The 19743-nt window shown below is 45.0% G+C and overlaps 1 protein-coding gene across 3 annotated transcripts in view; it reads right to left on the bottom strand.

The window, feature by feature from the left end:
• DDX11 (DEAD/H-box helicase 11) overlaps positions 1 to 1347 on the bottom strand; it is a 32244-nt gene extending 30897 nt beyond the window's left edge. Inside the window, exons 1-2 of one of the 3 annotated variants that reach the window (XM_082422096.1) lie at positions 1073 to 1347; positions 675 to 777 (exon numbers count right to left, since the gene is read on the bottom strand). The gene's annotated coding sequence lies outside the window, so the exon portion shown is untranslated. Of the gene's footprint in view, positions 1 to 674; positions 921 to 1072 lie in introns of those variants that run through there. The other 2 variants (XM_082422094.1, XM_082422095.1) reach the window with 2 other exon arrangements.
• Between the last annotated feature and the right edge of the window lie 18396 nt (positions 1348 to 19743).

The following is a 19743-nucleotide window of genomic DNA, read 5'->3' as shown; positions in this document are numbered from 1 at the left end:
CCAATGCGAAGGCAAATCTCATGCTCGTTAAATGGGCTAAGATACGTGAGAGCATCTCAGGGGCACGTTAGTCCTGAAAGTGCTCATTTTCTTCAGTCTTCGATGATCACTTATTTGGCTGGGTACAAACTATTGCTACAGACTGAATCGTGTCCCCCCCCCCCCCCCGCCTCCAAATTCATGCATTAAAGCCCTAACCCCCAATGTGAGGCTGTATCTGCAGACAGAGCTTTTAGGGAGTAATTAACATGAAATGAAGGAGGTAATCGGGGTTAAATGAAGTCCTAAGAGTGGGGTCCTAAACCCTTATAAGGACTGAGGCCTTGAATTCCCAGCCTCTAGACCTGGGAGAGAGAAGTTTCTATTGTTTAAGCCACCCAGTCTATGGCGTTTTGTTATGGCAGCCTGAGCAGAAGAGACATCCATGTCCAGGTACCATCCTACTGTCCCCCTCCTAAAGTGCTTTAACGCCACACACCTGGGAGACGACCCGGCTCCAGCGCACCCGTTGTGAATCCGGAGCTGGCCCCAACCCCATATCCTCATCTTGCTTCTGTCCCCCTCCCAGCTCCGCCCTCAGAGCTCTCACACTGTGCTAACATTTCTCTCCACTTTTCACGGCACTGCCTCCCACACTCTGGTCCATTCCAGCCATCCCACTCCTCCTGCTCCACCTTGGTCCCCCGAGCGGCAGGAGGGCTCTGGGGTCAGACTGCCCAATGTGGAATCCCGGCTGTATCCGTGCTAAAGTCCACAGCCCTGAGCCTGTTTCCTCACCTGCGGGGGACAGGTAACGGCACATTCAGTAGCGCTGCAGGGACCAGCAGGTACTACAACGTAGGAAACGCGCGCTTAGCACCGCCGGCGGATCCTCCCCGCGGCCGGCGGCTCACGGCCAGGTCCCGCCCCGCGGCCTCCCCAGCCCTTGCATTGGTGTCTGGCCTGTCAATCACATGTCAAGCCCGCCCCAGCTCGGGGACGTTTTCCCGCCGCCGGCCCGGCCCGCCCCCTTGCGTTTCCCCCGGAGTCTGCCCTTTCTCATTTTGCTCCGCGTCCTCGGCACCGCGCTCACCTTCCTTGGTGGGAGGGCTGCTCCGCCGAGACCAGGCCGGCGAGGAGTCCGAGCGGACCCCACTGAACCTGAAACCCCGGCTCGCCGGTGTCGGCGTCCCCCAGGAAAGCCCGTCGCGATGCACGCCCCGCGCCAGTGCGCGTGCGCACTACGGGGCTCGGCGGGGGCTGGTCCCCCTATTGTGCCACTGCGCTTGCGCGGCGGGCTCGTCCAGGCCTCGGTCTGCATTACCCGGAAGACCGACCTGCGTTGCACAGCCCATTTCGCTGCGCGTGCGCACTCCGTGTCTTGCTGGGGCTGGACCTCCCCTTTTGCGTCACTGCGCTTGCGCGGCTGGCTCGCTGGAGGGAGGGGCCGTCGGAGGCTGTGGTCGCGGCTGGGTGTTCTTCCTCCCCTGCCGCGCGCCAGCTGTGGAATGTTTGCGCCTCCGCTAGCTGGCGCTCATAATCCTGGGAGCTCAGCAGTCGCTTGACTTCAGTTGGCCGTGATTATCAAACACCTGAGGGGCCAGTTGCTGTAGCTGACTCAGGAAGCCTGTATTCTGGTCGTGAAACTGAGCCCCTGTAAAACCAGTTTCCTCTGCTCAGTTGATGATTAACCTCTCTATCCAAAACTTTATTCCCATTCTTATTCCGTGCCTGTTCCCCTCAGGATCGAGAAATATTAAAAAAAAAAAAAAAATGGAATTGGAACTGAGCAGGGCCCTCCAGCCCAAAAGCCCCCCTATGTCCTCCGTTTCTTGTTCGTAGAAAGAGATTTTAGGGGCTTCCCTGGTGGCGCAGTGGTCAAGAATCTGCCTGCCAATGCAGGGCACACGGGTTCGAGCCCTGGTCCAGGAAGATCCCGCATGCCTTGGAGCAACTAAGCCCCTGCACCACAACTACTAAGCCTGTACTCTAGAGCCCGCGAGCCACAACTACTGAGCCCGTGAGCCACAACTACTGAAGCCCACGTGCCCAGAGCCCGTGCTCCACAACGAGAAGCCACCGCAATGAGAAGCCCGCGCACCACAACAAAGAGTAGCCCCCGCTCCCCGCAACTAGAGAAAGCCCGCGTGCAGCCACAAAGACCCAACGCAGTCAAAAATAAATAAATAAATTTTTTAAAATAAGTTAGAATTTTTTTTAAAAAAGACTAGCCTCCGATGCTTCCCTAAGTTCCAAGGGATGGCACAGGTAGTTACCAATGAGGGAAATGAGGCAATGCAGAAACAAAGGAAAGCAGTTAAACAGAAGTAACGACAATAGTTGAGGGATAAACTCTTATGTATATGCCTCCTCAAGGCATATACCTAACAATCTGACACTGATCTTTGAGTTTTTCTGGAGAAACTAAGACACCTCCCCCAGGTGGAGGACGGTGACTGCATGCTGAGCACAAGCATGTGGTCTCCAGACGGTCAGGAACCAGAAGTCTGCTGATTAAGATTCCTGAAACACCACCCTGCTACCTCACCACTGACCAATCGGAAGAAAGTCATGCACCCTGCAGCGCTCACCCCAAAGGTTGCCTTTAAAAACGCTTCCCTGAAAGCCACGGGGAGTTCAGGTCTTTTGAGCATGAGCCGCTGTGCTCGTCTCTTGGCCCTGCAGTAAACGCTGTACTTTCTTTTCACCACAGCCCAGTGTCAGGAAATTGACTTTGCTGTGTGGAGTTCGGTCTGGTTAATAGTCCTCGCTCCTGTCAGGCCTTAATATATTGGTTATTTTACCTCTAGAATGGACAGTACCTGCCCTGCCCACCTCTGCAGGGTTGAGACCAGGTGAGGGAAAGCACTCTAGAAGCCAAGTTTAGGATTGTTGCTCCTGGGTGCCAGCCCTGCTTGGAGGAGCACACCTGGCCGGGGGTCAAAGCACATCACCTTCACCTCCCTGGACGTGGGTTCTCCTTTGTCCAGCAGGGGATAGGACTGCATGCTCCCTGTGAGCTTTTCTGAAGGCATGTCCAGTGTGTGTTTTCCAACACCACCCAGTAACCCAATTCTGACACTATCTATCTGGAGGTAACTGGGATCCCACACGTTAGGGGCTCAGTCCCACATGACTGCGACATGAGACACCAATCACAAGTCCAGGCTGTCACCTGTGCTGCTCACCTACTGGCTGTAACTCAAGAGGTTCCCACAACCTCCTCCTTGGGTTTGATTAATTTGCTAGAGTAGCTGACGGAATTGCCAACTACAAATTGGCACTTGCCATCTACCTCTACAAGGATTAAATCATGAGCCGCTGCAGCTGCTGACCTTCAACGCCCCCTGAAAGGAGTTCAGGGTGGAGATCAGGAATGAGGCCCTCTGTGCTCTGGGAAAAACTGGCAGAACAGGTCTTCAGAGAGCTATTTTCAGGAGAAGATTTTATGAGCCCAATTCTTGCATCTCCTCATATCTAGAAAAGCACTAAAGTCATTAACGGGGACATCTGCTCCTCCTGACTAGCAGCCAGGCTCTGCCAAAATGTGTGCTTGACTGCACGTCCCCCCTTCACTGAAATCATATAGAACCCTCACCTTCCCCCCACCCCCCGCACCTCTCTGGAGCATTTCCTCAGAGCTATCCGAAATGCTGTTTCCCAAGCTATAGTCCTCAATTTCCCCCAATAAAACTTAACTCACAACTCTCACATTGCACTTTTTTTTTTTCAGTCGACAGAACTGGGGAAAGCATTTTACTTACTAGATCACCAGTTTATGTAAAAGGATATAACTCAGGAGCAGCAGGATGAAGAGATGCACAGGCCAAGTGTGTGGCAGAGGGCACAGAGCTTCCACTCCCCCAGCACCTCCACATGCTCACCAACCCGGAAGCTCTCCAGACCTCATCCTGCCGCCTATTTAATGGAGGCTTCATTACACAGGCAAAGGTTGATTAAATCATCGGTCATTGGTGATTGAACTCAGTCTCCAGCCCTTCTCCCCTCCAATCACTCAGTTGGTTCCCCTGGCAACCAGCCCCCATCCTTAGGCTCGTTACCTAGGGGCTTTCCAAAAATCACATCATTAACATAACAAGAGACACCTCTATCGCTTTCCTCACTTAGGAAGTTTCTAGGGTTTTAGGAGCTCTGCTAGGAACGGGGACTAAGACCAAAAATATAATTATTATCACAATATCACAGGATGGGTCTATGAAATTACAACTGGGGGCATTTTATGCTAAGTGCTCCCTGGGAATGACCTTGGTAATTGGTGTGACTTCCCAGCAGGATCAAGAAACATTCTGGACAGTCTCTGGGGCTTAAAGGAAAGGCCTTCCAGGAAAGGAGCCAGTGTTACAAGCTGTGTAAAAACTTGGGGGTGGGAATTTACAAAAGGACAGTTCCAGAGTCGGTATTTTTGTCAGTACTTCCAACTATCAGTGACTGGGGTAGTTTGAAAAGGGCAAAGAACTAACACCCTTCAGGGTCTTGGAAGGTGGCCCACCAAAATCCTGAAAAGGTCTCTGATGCCTCAGTTTTAAGTTCATGTAAATGTTGCATTTACTATACAACCACTGTTTGTTTTAGCATTTAAAAAGGTGTTTTAAAGTAATTGTCATCTGGTAAACTTGACACTTCAAGAAGATGCACTGGACTTGGGTCTATTTCTTCAGAGTTCCCCCTCCCCGCTCTCCACACACACACACTCCTAGGGTATGAAATCTCTAATTTAAGACGCACCATTGGAGGAATAGAAGGTGATAAGACTTGGGGTCTGGATGTAGAAGACTTTAAACAGTAGGCTAATACGTTTAGACTTTATCTTATAAGCAATTTGCACATCACTGAAATGGTTTTTGAACAGACGAGTGAAACTGCAAAATCAATGCCTTGGAAATAATAAGCCAGAAGCAGTGTGGAGAATGTTGGCAGGGGAGAGACCAGAAGCAAGTGAACAAGTCAGGTTATGCAGTAAACCAGACAATGCAACAGGGACTTGGACCTCTAGAGTAGCGATAGGAATGGCTGATGGAGGCGGTTAAACCAGGATGTAAACCCAGACTATGTCCCTCTATCCTCCCCTCATCCTCACCCCAAGGGTTTATTTAGAGAATGACGCTCCTAACATAAGGCCTTGGGCTTTGTCCCAAAGGTAAAATCAGAAGTTAGCCCCCTGTGGACCACCTCTGCATTTCTTGCTACTGGCATTCATCGAATGAACTCAAACACCTTCTTAACAAACTCAGAACTCAAGGCCAGGGAGAAAAGTCTTTCTACTTATGTATGAATATGCTTTCTATAACTTGGCCGTGAGAGCTCTTTAAACCCATGATGTATTCCTCTTTGCCTTCGCTGCTAGTAATCTCAGCTACATGTTGTGCATTGTTTTAGCATTTCACTGGAAAGCATTTTTTGATACTTTCTTTTTTTCTGTTCTCATTGCTTCTTGCTAATTTTAAGTAGAGGCCCTAGTAAAATCAGACCACCTGGATTTAGATCCTGACTCCACTATTAACCAGCTGGGCGGCCTTGTCAGGTTGTTTTAACTCTCTGAGCCTCAGTTTTCTCACTTAGGAAATGGAGATAATAACAGGACCCACCTTATAGGATTCTTGTGAAAGAAACGAGATCATCTGCATAACATAAAGGGCTTGGCACCGTGCATGCCACATTATAAAAGCTCAACGAAGGTTAGCTATTACTAATATTTTGTTTTGTTTGATTTTTATTTTATATTGGAGTATCGTTGATTTACAATGTGTTAGTTTCAGGGGTACAGCAAAGTAATTCAGTTATACATATACATATATCTATTCTTTTTCAGATTCTTTTCCCATTTAGGTTACTACAGAGTATTAAGTAGGGTTCCCTGTGCTATACAGTAGGTCCTTGTTGATTATGGTTTTTTTTTTTTAAAGGTTTTTTGTTTTTGTTTTTGTTTTTTTTTAATTATTAGCACCTTTAATTATTATTTATTTTATTTTATTTTATTTTGGCTATGTTGGGTCTTCGTTTCTGTGCGAGGGCTTCCTCTAGTTGCGGCAAGCGGGGGCCACTCTTCATTGCGGTGCGCGGGCCTCTCACTATCGTGGCCTCTCTTGTTGCGGAGCACAGGCTCCAGACGCGCAGGCTCAGTAGCTGTGGCTCACGGGCCTAGTTGCTCCGCGACATGTGGGATCTTCCCAGACCAGGGCTCAAACCCGTGTCCCCTGCATTAGCAGGCAGATTCTCAACCACTGCACCACCAGGGAAGCCCGATTATGTTTTATATATAGTAGTGTGTTTATGTTAATCCCAATCTCCTAATTTATCCCTCCCCCCCAAACTATTACTAATATTAATTGGGTTTACTTTTAGTGTCTCTATGCTTTTATTATATTTCCTTAGATACCCTTTAGAAATAGCTGTGATATAAACCTAACAATAAATAAATAAAATCTAATAAAATAAAAGTAAAGTTGGGTTCTGACTAACTGTGTAAATTTTTACATTTTGGCCTTTGGCAATTGGAAGAGCAGAAATAAGGAGGCCAGGAGTGATATTTTGAGGAGGAGCACGAATATTCAGTTTCTGAGATATTTAAAGTTATGCAGTTTGATGGGGCACACCGTAGTGTATTTGTTTGTGGAGGGGGGAGGGGTCGTCCATGTACAGGCAGGACCAGGACCTCTGAAAGGCATCTTATTCCAGGGTGTAGCCTGGCCTTGGCATTCATTCATTCGATAAATATTAACTGAGCATCAGTCCAGAAGCTGAATTATCTTAGTAAGCTCAGAAAGTATCAGGCTCATTACAAATGCAGGATCACAAAATTTACATTCACGCTAATTCATTTATAAAGGATTTATTTATAAAGGAGTCATTTCCAGTGAGCATAAGCTAATTTTTCTCTTCCTATTTGGGAAGCCAGTGTGAACTGGAAGATTGCTTGGTGACCATTAAGTCAGAAAAAGGAAAACACAGGAATCTGAGTGAGATGCATTACCTACGCACTGGGCAAGTCCCATGAACTGTGCCTGTCCTATAAGAGAAAACACTTTTCTAGAGAACAGCTTGCTCCCATCCTCAGACCCCATGTGCCTCTCCCTGGAATAGTGCAAGATGCACCCTAATCACACTTGTTTCTCTAAATCCTAGTTTCTTTGATAACTGTGTTCAGTATATATCTAGCTAGATTAATTTTGCTCATTAAGCCACATTCTGGTGGGTGTGGGATACAGTCTGTTTCCTCACATAATAGGTTGAACTAATTTGTCAAACTTAATTTTCAAGTGCCCCACTTTCACTGTCTCGATGAGGTATTCAGTGGTGTCTGAAAATGGGGGACTAGAGTTCAGACAGAAGTAGGAGCTGGATATATGGAGTTGATCACCCCTAAAGCTATAGTAAGTAGTAATATTTCTGAAGGAATGAATAGTTAAAAAAAAAACAAACAGGCAGCATCCACATGTAAAAGAATGAAGTTGGGGAGCACTGTTTCTCTCTTGCTGGAGGTGGGTGTTTTCTCAGAGGGGGGTATCATGGTACATGAAAACATGCAAAGAACAATTAGGAATCAGAAGACACAAGCTTGGCTCCTGATTCAGACTGTGCCCCCACTAGCAATTTATCCTTAGGCGATTCACTTACCTCCTGGAGACTCTATTTCTGCATATGTAAAATAAGCATAATAAAAATTAACATGAGGGACTTCCCTGGTGGTGCAGTGGTTAAGACTCCGTGTTCCCAATGCAGGGGGCCCAGGTTCGAGCCCTGGTCCAGGAACTAGATCCCACATGCATGCCGCAACTGGAGCCGACGAGCCGCAACTAAGGAGCCCGCCTGTGCAACTAAGACCTGACACAACCAATTAAATAAATAAATATTAAAAAAAAAATTAACATGAGAACCAAAAGAGACAAGATATATCCTATTAGGTATCAACTTTCAAGATCTCATCCTGCCCTTTGGATCACATCTTTTCCCTTGAGATCATAAAGCACCTTCTACGCGGGAGAGCTGGATAGAGAGTTGGGGGTTGGGGGGTGGTGAGGGGGGGTGCAGTGCTTGTCCCTAAGATTATGAAAATCTCTTTCTGGCTTACTTCACTCTGACACAGGGCTGGGAAGGGGAGGGTGGGACGAACTGGGCGATGAGGATTGACATACATACACTACCATGCGTAACATAGGTAGCTAGTGGAAACACGCTATAAAGCAGAGGAAGCTCTGCTTGGTGCTCTGTGACAACATAGATGGGTGGGATGGGGAGGGAGGTCCAAGAGGGAGGGGATATCGGTATACGTATAGCTGATTCACTTCATTGTACAGTAGAAACTAACACAACGTTGTAAAGCAATTATACTCCAATTTTTTAAAAAAGTGAGTTAAGCCAGAAAAAAAAAAAAATAAGATTATGAAAAACTGATCACTATAAACTACAGTTACCTATACCCATAGTCTTGGTTAATAGTGATAGGAAAAACAGAAAACAAAAAAATGGAAAGTTGATTTAGTCTGGGCTCAGTTTATCTACTACCAGCACAGATTGTTTACTTATTTATTTAGATATTCTGGTTTATCTTCACTAAAGACACGCCTTATTATTACTCGTTTGTAAAATGATTATCACGGTACTCGCAGCAGCAGTGGCAGTAGTAGAAGCTACCTCATAGGGTCGTTAGGAGCATTGTACGAGACAATATACGTAGAACAGTGCCTGGCATATAGTAAGAACTCAATAAATATTGATTTTTTTTTTTTTTTTTTTTGGCCGCACCATGCAGCATGAGGGATCTTAGTTCCCTGACCAGGAATCAAACCCGAGCCCCGTGCAGTGGAAGAGTGGAGTCCTAACCACTGGACCTCCAGGGAAGTCCCTCATCAATAATTTCTACTAAACATTTAAAGAAAACATAATGCCAATTATACACAAATTCTTCCATTAAATAAAAAAAGAACATTCCTCAACCCATTTTATGAGATTAGCATAATCTTAATACTGAAGCTTAAAAAAGATTGTACAAGAAAGGAAAATTAAGACCAATCTTTCTCATGACTATAGATGTGAAAATCTTTTTTAAAAATAGAAAACTAAATCCAGCAACAATATATAAAAATGATAGCATATCACAAGGCCTGCATAAAAAAAGAAAAGCAATTTAAACCACACCAAGGGTGCTAATTGCCCAAGCAGGATGTTTGCCTGCAACAGGAGTTCGGGTGGGTGAACACTGCCTGATATTTCTGACACCAGCTTTTGTGACCCCCAGAGAGAGCCTTGGCCCCCCTCCACCTCCCCAGGGGACCCTCCAAGACCAGCAGGAAGAGTTTACTCAGATGAATACTCCCCAATATGTCTGCCACCAGCTTTTATGACCCCAGAGAGAGCCACAGCTGCCCCCCCCACTGCCCCAGGAGACCCTCCAAGGTCAGCAATATATGGAAATAGTACCTATACCAAAAATAAATAATTTATTTTTAAAATGAGTAAAGCAGAAGCAGAGCCAGAGGACTTCGTAAGTGAGATTGAAAAGGAACAGTCAACCAGGATAGGGTAGAAACAATATGAAATGCTGCTGCAGATCCAAAAGAATTTTGAGGAAGAAGATGTGATCATTTCAAAGAGGTCAAATAAGCTAATACTTGAAATGTTTCTTTTTATCTTTATAATTGCAAATAATGTCTAATAATGCAAAAGGGTTTTAAAATAAATCACAGTGTAAGAACAAAGTAGCAGAGAAGAAGTAGTAGTACTAATGCCAAACTGTGGATTCACGTTCATTAGGCAAGAACACATCACCAGTCTCTCAGGAATATGATGGGAAGGGAGGATTTCAGGATGCTTGAACTGAGTGGGTTCAGCTCACTTCCAAGCCTGGAAAGGAGTTAAATTTAATCTATACAAAGAAAAAAAAAAGAAAGAAAGAAAGAAAAAGAAGATGAAGAGGAGGAGGAGGAGGAGGAGAAGAAGAAGAAAAAGATGAAGACTTGGGGGCCAGAACTAAATTAAATACTATTTATATAATTTTACTGATACTAATAGTGCCTTCATAAATTTCACACTAAACTCAAAAAAACCAAAAACACGAAACCCACACCGAGATTCCAAGAAGGAGGGGATATGGGGATATATGTATATATATAGCTGATTCACTTTGTTATACAGCAGAAACTAACACAACACTGTAAAGCAATTATACTCCAATAAAGACGTTAAAAAAAAAAGTGGTTGGGGACTTCCCTGGTGGCGCAGTGGTTAAGAATCTGCCTGCCAATGCAGGGGACACGGGTTCGAGCCCTGGTCCGGGGAGATCCCACATGCCGTGGAGCAACTAAGCCTGTGCGCCACAACTACACAACCCGCGCACCTAGAGCCCGTGAGCCACAACGAGAAGCCACTACAAGGAGAAGCACGCTCACCGCCACGAAGAGTAGCCCCCGCTCGCCGCAGCTAGAGAAAGCCTGTGTGCAGCAACGAAGACCCAACGCAGCCAAAAAAAGAAAAGAAAGAAAAAGTGGTTGCCATTGAAGGATACGAAACAACTCCTCATTTGAAAAATGGTAAATAAAAGGAACAAATCAAGCAATTATCCAGCCTTTTCTATATAATTGTACCACAGAGTAACAGAATAGCTTATAAGGGGCAGTATCTCTTTAGAGAAGTATGCCAGCTAGTAAATGAAGAAGGAATGATACAGTAATAATACCATTTTTCAATCCATAATTAATTAACAGCTACTAACATCACACACACACTAAAAGCCAGCCCAGACATTACTTACCTCCTGTTGGAAGAATCTAGCATAATCTTTGTTGCCCCTCCCCATCTAACCTGAAGCCGATCAAGCCTTTAGATCAAGCTACTAATTTACAGTAAATTAGCAGAGAACAGAGGCACACGTGAAACTTCATGATATAATTAGCAAAACCCAACATATGGGGAAACAACCCAGTCTCTTCAATAAATAAATTGCAAGGAAGAAAAAAAAAAGAGAGAGATGAAAGCAGAAAGCTGTAGATCAAGAAAAGCTAAGAGACACTCACGTGACCACTGGAACCACAAGTCCACGGTCATGGTGCACTACTACACACACGTGACCAAGCAGATTTCCAGCACCTGAGATGGACGTTAGCTTTTGGAGATGCGGCTTCGGAGCACAGCCTTACCTTCTCAGCACATACGGACCAGGCCAGGCCTGAACCACGTCCCAGAAAACTACCTGCCACAGCGTAGAGCAGGGCTTCCCAAACCTTTTCCACAGAGAGAGGAAACTTTTCAGACTTTGCAGGCCGTGTGGTCTCTGTTGCAACTGTCCATCTTGATAAAGCAACCATTGACAATACATAAATGAAGGAGCTCGGCTGTGTTCTCAGAATACAGGACTCGGCCTTCCGGGCTGTAGTTTACCAACTGCTGCCCTGGAGTTTGGAGCCTCTTCCCAGAGCCTAAGTGACCGATCCAGACACAGACCAGCTCCAGCTCCTTCCAGAAACCCAAGCCTCATCTGTCAAAGACTAAGAAGGCTCCTCCAGACGTACAGCCCCTCCAGGCCTGAGGGTCCACCCACCCACTGGAGGCCTGGGGGACTGAGTCCCTGCCTTACCTTGTGAGCGGTGAATCCATCTGGCCCCCAGCCGCTGTCCTTGCCCGCCACCCGCCAGGGTCCACACTTCCCCACACCCGCTTGCCTTTGCTCCGACCGTGTCCTCTCCCGAGCAGCGGTGCTCACCTCCCGGTCAGCTCACATGTCAACGTCCCCTCTTGAGAGGTTTACCCTGGTCCCCGACAATCTATTACGTTCTCCTGTTTTCCCTTCTGCGTAGCACTTACCGCTGTCTGAAATGATCGTATTTGTTTACTGTATGTCTCCTCCCACTAAAATGTTAAGTCCCAGGGACTTCCCTGGTGGTCTAGTGATTAGGACTCGGTGCTTTCACTGCCGTGGGCCCGGGTTCAATCCCTGGTCAGGGAACTAAGATCCCGGAAGCTTCGCAGCAAGGCCAAAAAAAAAAAGTAAGTCCCCTGAGCTCAGGAGGCTTGCCCATCTTGGTCACTGCTGCACTGCTGGCCTGGAACAGGTGCTCAGTCCATATTCATTAAATGGAACGAATGAATGAATGAGTTTTCTCCCTGCTCTGTGCCTCCTCTCCCTGACCTACCCCTCCACCCCCACCCCTCTCAAACCCTCCGCCAGGGCTTTGGAAGGCCTCCCCACTATGCCAACGTCCCTCCATCCTCAACCCTTCCCCACAGGCGCTTTTATCTCCTTTTTTTTTTTTTTTTTATAGCATGGAGTCTTAACCACTGGGCCACCAGGGAAGTCCCAAGAGTGGACTTTTTTAAAAAGTGCGCATCTGATTGTGTTATTTTCCTGGTTAAACCCCTGTGATGGCTTCCTGTTTCCGCCACGACTCTGGCCCAGGCTCCTCGGCACGGCAGCCAGGGACCCCTTCATGGTCCCAGTTTCCGAGTCTTCCTGACCCTCCCCAGCACCCTCTGTTCAAGCTGAGCTGGCCATATAGGGTCAGGTTCACCTGATTCTGAAACAGGAGGGAAGGGGGCAGGGCACAACCTTTAAAAGAATGACACAGCCATTGAGGTTACGACATAAACTGGTTAGAACCGATTAGGCCCAAGATGGCGGAAGATCAGACTTCCAGTGGACCTTGAGCCTCATTATACGCGCATTGTGACACATTGGCAACTAACTGACATGCCCACCAGCACCATGACAGTTCCGAGGCCAACCAAAAATGGCCAAGAAGTGGGCGGTGGCCCAATTCCTGGAAATCCCCGCCCCTTCCCCAAAATAGTTGGAATAATCCTCCCACTCGTTAGCCTATGAAATTACCCAGCCCATAAAAACTAACCACCCCATACTTCAGGGTCTCTCGCCTTCTGAGGTGGCCCACACTCTGTAGACTGTGTTTCTCCCAGGGTCACTCTTACCTTTTGAGATGGACCACATTCTGTCTATGGAATGTGTATCTCTCTAAATAAATCCACTTCTTACCTACCACTTTGTCTCTCACTGAATTCTTTCTGCCGTGAGAACCTGAGCTTCGTTAAGTCCTGAGACCAGGTCTGCGATTTCAATTAAAAGACAGTGGATTCAAGTCCCAGTCTGAGTCTTGGCTGGGTTGGAATCCCGGCCCGTGGGCTGAAATCCCATCTGAGTCCTGCAGTTTCAGTTCCCCTTCCTGGGATGCCCTTCCTGGCCATGTACCCTGCAAAAAAACTATCCTCTTTCAACACTCCATTCAAGCATCTTCTCCTGGGGCCCCTCCTCTCCCACCCCTCCTTGGGAGTCCGCAGTTCCTCGGGGGGACCTTCTGCCTGAGCGCCTCACCCCACTGTTCGGCACTTCGTGTGTTTCTGTGGCTGACTCACTCTTTTAGACCACGGATTCCTCCAGAGAGAGGAGTCAGCTTGGCATCCCCAGCGCCCAGCGCAGAGCCTGGCACCTAGTGGGCACTCAGTGGCCATTGGAAAAGTGACGCAATCCTAGATCAAGCAGAGGGTGCCCCTGCGGGAAGGGGAGGTGACTGCTGCCCTCTCCTGGCAATGAGAGGCATTGTCTGGACCACAGACACCTTCCCTCCCCTCCCCCCCCCAAAAAAAAGGAGGAAAGGGAGGCAGAAAAATGAGTTGGAGACTGGGGGTGCTGCTGAACTGTCTAAAGAGACAAATTGGGCTGAGGTGTTGGTGGGACACCTGTGGGCTCCTACTGTCCCCATGTCCGTGCAAGCCAGGGTGCAGAACCGGGGTGGTGCCTCAAAAGGAGGTCAGGTGGTCGAACCAAGATGGCGGAGTAGAAGGACGTGCTCTCACTCCCTCTTGCGAGAGCACCAGAATCAAAACTGGCTGCTGGACAATCATTGACAGGAAGACCCTGGACTTCACCAAGGAGGATACCCCACGTCCAAGGACAGAGGAGAAGCCACAGTGAGACGGTAGGAGGGGCGCAATCAGAGTAAAATCAAATCCCATAACTGCTGGGTGGGTGACTCACAGACTGGCGAACACTTATACCACAGAAGTCCACCCACTGGAGTGAAGGTTCTGAGCCCCACGTCAGGCTTCCCAACCTGGGGGTCCGGCTACGGGAGGAGGAATTCCTAGAGAATCAGACTTTGAAGCCTAGTGGGAATTGATTGCAGGACTTTGACAGGACTGGGGAAAACAGAGACCCCACTCTTGGAGGGCACACACAAAGTAATGTGTGCATCGGGACCCAGGGGAAGGAGCAGTGACCCTGGGGGAGACTGAACCAGACCTACCTGCTGGTGTTGGGGGGTCTCCTGCAGAGGCGAGTGGTGGCTCTGTTTCACCGTGGGGATAAGGACACTGGCAGCCGAGGTTCTGGGAAGTTCTCCTTGGCGTGAGCCCTCCCAGAGTCTGCCATTAACCCCACCAAAGAGCACGGGTAGGCTCCAGTGTTGGGTTGCCTCAGGCAAAACAACCAACAGGGAGGGAACCCAGCCCCACCCATCAACAGGCAAGTGGATTAAGGTTTTACTGAGCTCTGATCGCCACAGCAACAGGGAGGGAACCCAGCCCCACCCATCAACAGTCAAGTGGATTAAGGTTTTACTGAGCTCTGACCGCCACAGCAACAGTCAGCTCTACCCACCACCAGAGCCTCCCATCAAGCCTCTTAGATAGCCTCAACCACCAGAGGGCAGACAACAGAAGCAAGAAAAACTACAATCCTGCAGCCGGTGGACCAAAAACCACAGTTACAGAAAGATAGAGAAGATGAAAAGGCAGAGGGCTATGTACCAGATGAAGGAACAAGAAAAAACCCCAGAAAAACAACTAAATGAAGTGGAGATAGGCAACCTTCCAGAAAAAGAATTCAGAATAATGATAGTGAAGATGATCCAGGACCTCGGAATAAGAATGGAGGCAAAGATTGAGAAGATGCAAGAAATGATTAACAAAGACCTAGAAGAATTAAAGAACAAACAAACAGAGATGACCAATACAATAACTGAAATGAAAACTACACTAGAAGGAATCAATAGCAGAATAACTGAGGCAGAAGAACGGATAAGTGACCTGGAAGACAGAATGGTGGAATTCACTGCTGCGGAACAGACTAAAGAAAAAAGAATGAAAAGAAATGAAGACAGCCTAAGAGACCTCTGGGACAACATTAAACGCAACAACATTCGCATTATAGGGGTCCCAGAAGGAGAAGAGAGAGAGAAAGGACCAGAGAAAATATTTGAAGAGATTATAGTCGAAAACTTCCCTAACATGGGAAAGGAAATAGCCACCCAAGTCCAGGAAGCACAGAGAGTCCCATACAGAATAAACCCAAGGAGAAACACGCCAAGACACATAGTAATCAAAGTGGCAAAAATTAAAGACAAAGAAAAATTATTGAAAGCAGCAAGGGAAAAACGACAAATAACATACAAGGGAACGCCCATAAGGTTAACAGCTGATTTCTCAGCAGAAACTCTGCAAGCCAGAAGGGAGTGGCATGATATACTTAAAGTGATGAAAGGGAAGAACCTACAACCAAGATTACTCTACCCGGCAAGGATCACATTTAGATTTGATGGAGAAATCAAAAGCTTTACAGACAAGCAAAAGCTAAGAGAATTCAGCACCAGCAAACCAGCTCTACAACAAATGCTAAAGGAACTTCTCTAAGTGGGAAACACAAGAGAAGAAAAGGACCTACAAAAACAAACCCAAAACAATTAAGAAAATGGTCATAGGAACATACATATCGATAATTACCTTAAACGTGAATGGATTAAACGCCCCAACCAAAAGACATAGACTGGCTGAATGGATACAAAAACAAGACCCATATATATGCTGTCTACAAGAGACCCACTTTAGACCTAGGGACACATACAGACTGAAAGTGAGGGGATGGAAAAAGATATTCCATGCAAATGGAAATCAAAAGAAAGCTGGAGTAGCTATACTCATATCAGATAAAATAGACTTTAAAATAAAGAATGTTACAAGAGACAAGGAAGGACACTACATAATGATCCAGGGATCAATCCAAGAAGAAGATATAACAATTATAAATATATATGCACCCAACATAGGAGCACCTCAATACATAAGGCAACTGCTAACAGCTATAAAAGAGGAAATCGACAGTAACACAATAATAGTGGGGGACTTTAACACTTCACTTACACCAATGGACAGATCATCCAAAATGAAAATAAATAAGGAAACAGAAGCTTTAAATGACACAATAGACCAGATAGATTTAATTGATATTTATAGGACATTCCATCCAAAAACAGCAGATTACACGTTCTTCTCAAGTGTGCATGGGACATTCTCCAGGATAGATCACATCTTGGGTCACAAATCAAGCCTCAGTAAATTTAAGAAAATTGAAATCATACAAAGTATCTTTTCTGACCACAACGCTATGAGATTAGAAATGAATTACAGGGAAAAAAACGTAAAAAAGACAAACACATGGAGGCTAAACAATACGTTACTAAATAACCAAGAGATCACTGAAGAAATCAAAGAGGAAATAAAAAAATACCTAGAGACAAATGACAATGAAAACACAACGACCCAAAACCTATGGGACGCAGCAAAAGCGGTTCTAAGAGGGAAGTTTATAGCTATACAAGCCTACCTAAAGAAACAAGAAAAATCTCAAGTAAACAATCTAACCTTACACCTAAAGAAACTAGAGAAAGAAGAACAAACAAAACCCAAAGTTAGCAGAAGGAAAGAAATCATAAAGATCAGAGCAGAAATAAATGAAATAGAAACAAAGAAAACAATAGCAAAGATCAATAAAACTAAAAGTTGGTTCTTTGAGAAGATAAACAAAATTGATAAGCCATTAGCCAGACTCATCAAGAAAAAGAGGGAGAGGACTCAAATCAATAAAATCAGAAATGAAAAAGGAGAAGTTACAACAGACACCGCAGAAATACAAAACATCCTAAGAGACTACTATAAGCAACTTTATGCCAATAAAATGGACAACCTGGAAGAAATGGACAAATTCTTAGAAAGGTATAACCTTCCAAGACTGAATCAGGAAGAAACAGAAAATATGAACAGACCAATCACAAGTAATGAAATTGAAACTGTGATTAAAGATCTTCCAACAAACAAAAGTCCAGGACCAGATGGCTTCACAGGTGAATTCTATCAAACATTTAGAGAAGAGCTAACACCCATCCTTCTCAAACTCTTCCAAAAAATTGCAGAGGAAGGAACACTCCCAAACTCATTCTATGAGGCCACCATCACCCTGATACCAAAACCAGACAAAGACACTACAAAAAAAGAAAATTACAGACCAATATCACTGATGAATATAGATGCAAAAATCCTCAACAAAATACTAGCAAACAGAATCCAACAGCACATTAAAAGGATCATACACCACGATCAAGTGGGATTTATCCCAGGGATGCAAGGATTCTTCAATATATGCAAATCAATCAATGTGATACACCATATTAACAAATTGAAGAATAAAAACCATATGATAATCTCAATAGATGCAGAAAAAGCTTTTGACAAAATTCAACACCCATTTCTGATAAAAACTCTCCAGAAAGTGGGCATAGAGGGAACCTACCTCAACATAATAAAGGCCATATATGACAAACCCACAGCAAACATCATTCTCAATGGTGAAAAACTGAAAGCATTTCCTCTAAGATCAGGAACGAGACAAGGATGTCCACTCTCACCACTATTATTCAACATAGTTCTGGAAGTCCTAGCCACGGCAATCAGAGAAGAAAAAGAAATAAAAGGAATACAAATTGGAAAAGAGGAAGTAAAACTGTCACTTTGCGGATGACATGATACTAAACATAGAGAATCCTAAAACTGCCACCAGGAAACTGCTAGAGCTAATTAATGAATATGGTAAAGTTGCAGGATACAAAATTAATGCACAGAAATCTCTTGCATTCCTATACACTAATGATGAAAAATCTGAAAGAGAAATTATGGAAACACTCCCATTTACCATTGCAACAAAAAGAATAAAATACCTAGGAATAAACCTACCTAGGGAGACAAAAGACCTGTATGCAGAAAACTATAAGACACTGATGAAAGAAATTAAAGATGATACCAACAGATGGAGAGATATACCATGTTCTTGGATTGGAAGAATCAACATTGTGAAAATGAGTATACTACCCAAAGCAATCTACAGATTCAATGCAATCCCTATCAAATTACCAATGGCATTTTTTACGGAGCTAGAACAAATCATCTTAAAATTTGTATGGAGACACAAAAGACCCCGAATAGCCAAAGCAGTCTTGAGGCAAAAAAATGGAGCTGGAGGAATCAGACTCCCTGACTTCAGACTATACTACAAAGCTACAGTAATCAAGACAATATGGTACTGGCACAAAAACAGAAACATAGATCAATGGAACAAGATAGAAAGCCCAGAGATTAACCCACGCACCTATGGTCAACTAATCTATGACAAAGGAGGCAAAGATATACAATGGAGAAAAGACAGTCTCTTCAATAAGTGGTGCTGGGAAAACTGGACAGCTACATGTAAAAGAATGAAATTAGAATACTCCCTAACACCATACACAAAAATAAACTCAAAATGGATTAGAGACCTAAATATAAGACTGGACACTATAAAACTCTTAGAGGAAAACATAGGAAGAACACTCTTTGACATAAATCACAGCAAGATCTTTTTTGATCCACCTCCTAGAGTAATGGAAATAAAAACAAAAATAAACAAGTGGGACCTAATGAAACTTCAAAGCTTTTGCACAGCAAAGGAAACCATAAACAAGACGAAAAGACAACCCTCAGAATGGGAGAAAGTATTTGCAAATGAATCAACGGACAAAGGATTAATCTCCAAAATATATAAACAGCTCATTCAGCTCAACATCAAAGAAACAAACACCCCAATCCAAAAATGGGCAGAAGACCTAAATAGACATTTCTCCAAAGAAGACATACAGACGGCCACGAAGCACATGAAAAGCTGCTCAACATCACTAATTATTAGAGAAATGCAAATCAAAACTCCAATGAGGTATCACCTCACACCAGTTAGAATGGGCATCATCAGAAAATCTACAAACAACAAATGCTGGAGAGGGTGTGGAGAAAAGGGAACCCTCTTGCACTGTTGGTGGGAATGTAAATTGATACAGCCACTATGGAGAACAGTATGGAGGTTCCTTAAAAATCTAAAAATAGAATTACCATATGACCCAGCAATCTCACTACTGGGTATATACCCAGAGAAAACCATAATTCAAAAAGACACATGCACCCCAATGTTCATTGCAGCACTGTTTACAGTAGCCAGGTCATGGAAGCAACCTAAATGCCCATCGACAGACGAATGGATAAAGAAGACATGGTACATATATACAATGGAATATTACTCAGCCATAAAAAGGAACGAAATTGAGTCATTTGTTGAGACGTGGATGGATCTAGAGACTGTCATACAGAGTGAAGTAAGTCAGAAAGAGAAAAACAAATATCGTATATTAATGCATGTATGTGGAACCTAGAAAAATGGTACAGATGAGCCAGTTTGCAGGGCAGAAGTTGAGACACAGATGCAGAGAACAAACGTATGGACACCAAGGGGGGAAAACTGCGGTGAGGTGGGGATGGTGGTGAGCTGAATTGGGCGATTGGGATTGGCATGTATACACTGATGTGTATAAAATCGATGCCTAATAAGAACCTGCAGTATAAAAAAGCAAACAAAACAACTAATACTAAACTTTCATTGGGTTATTTGTA

The sequence above is a fragment of the Balaenoptera physalus genome, assembly GCF_965194825.1.
Source record: "Balaenoptera physalus genome assembly, chromosome: 13".
NCBI lineage: Eukaryota > Metazoa > Chordata > Mammalia > Artiodactyla > Balaenopteridae > Balaenoptera > Balaenoptera physalus.
The sequence above is the reverse complement of the archived record's forward strand: the minus strand, read 5'-3'. Positions and strand labels throughout refer to the sequence as shown.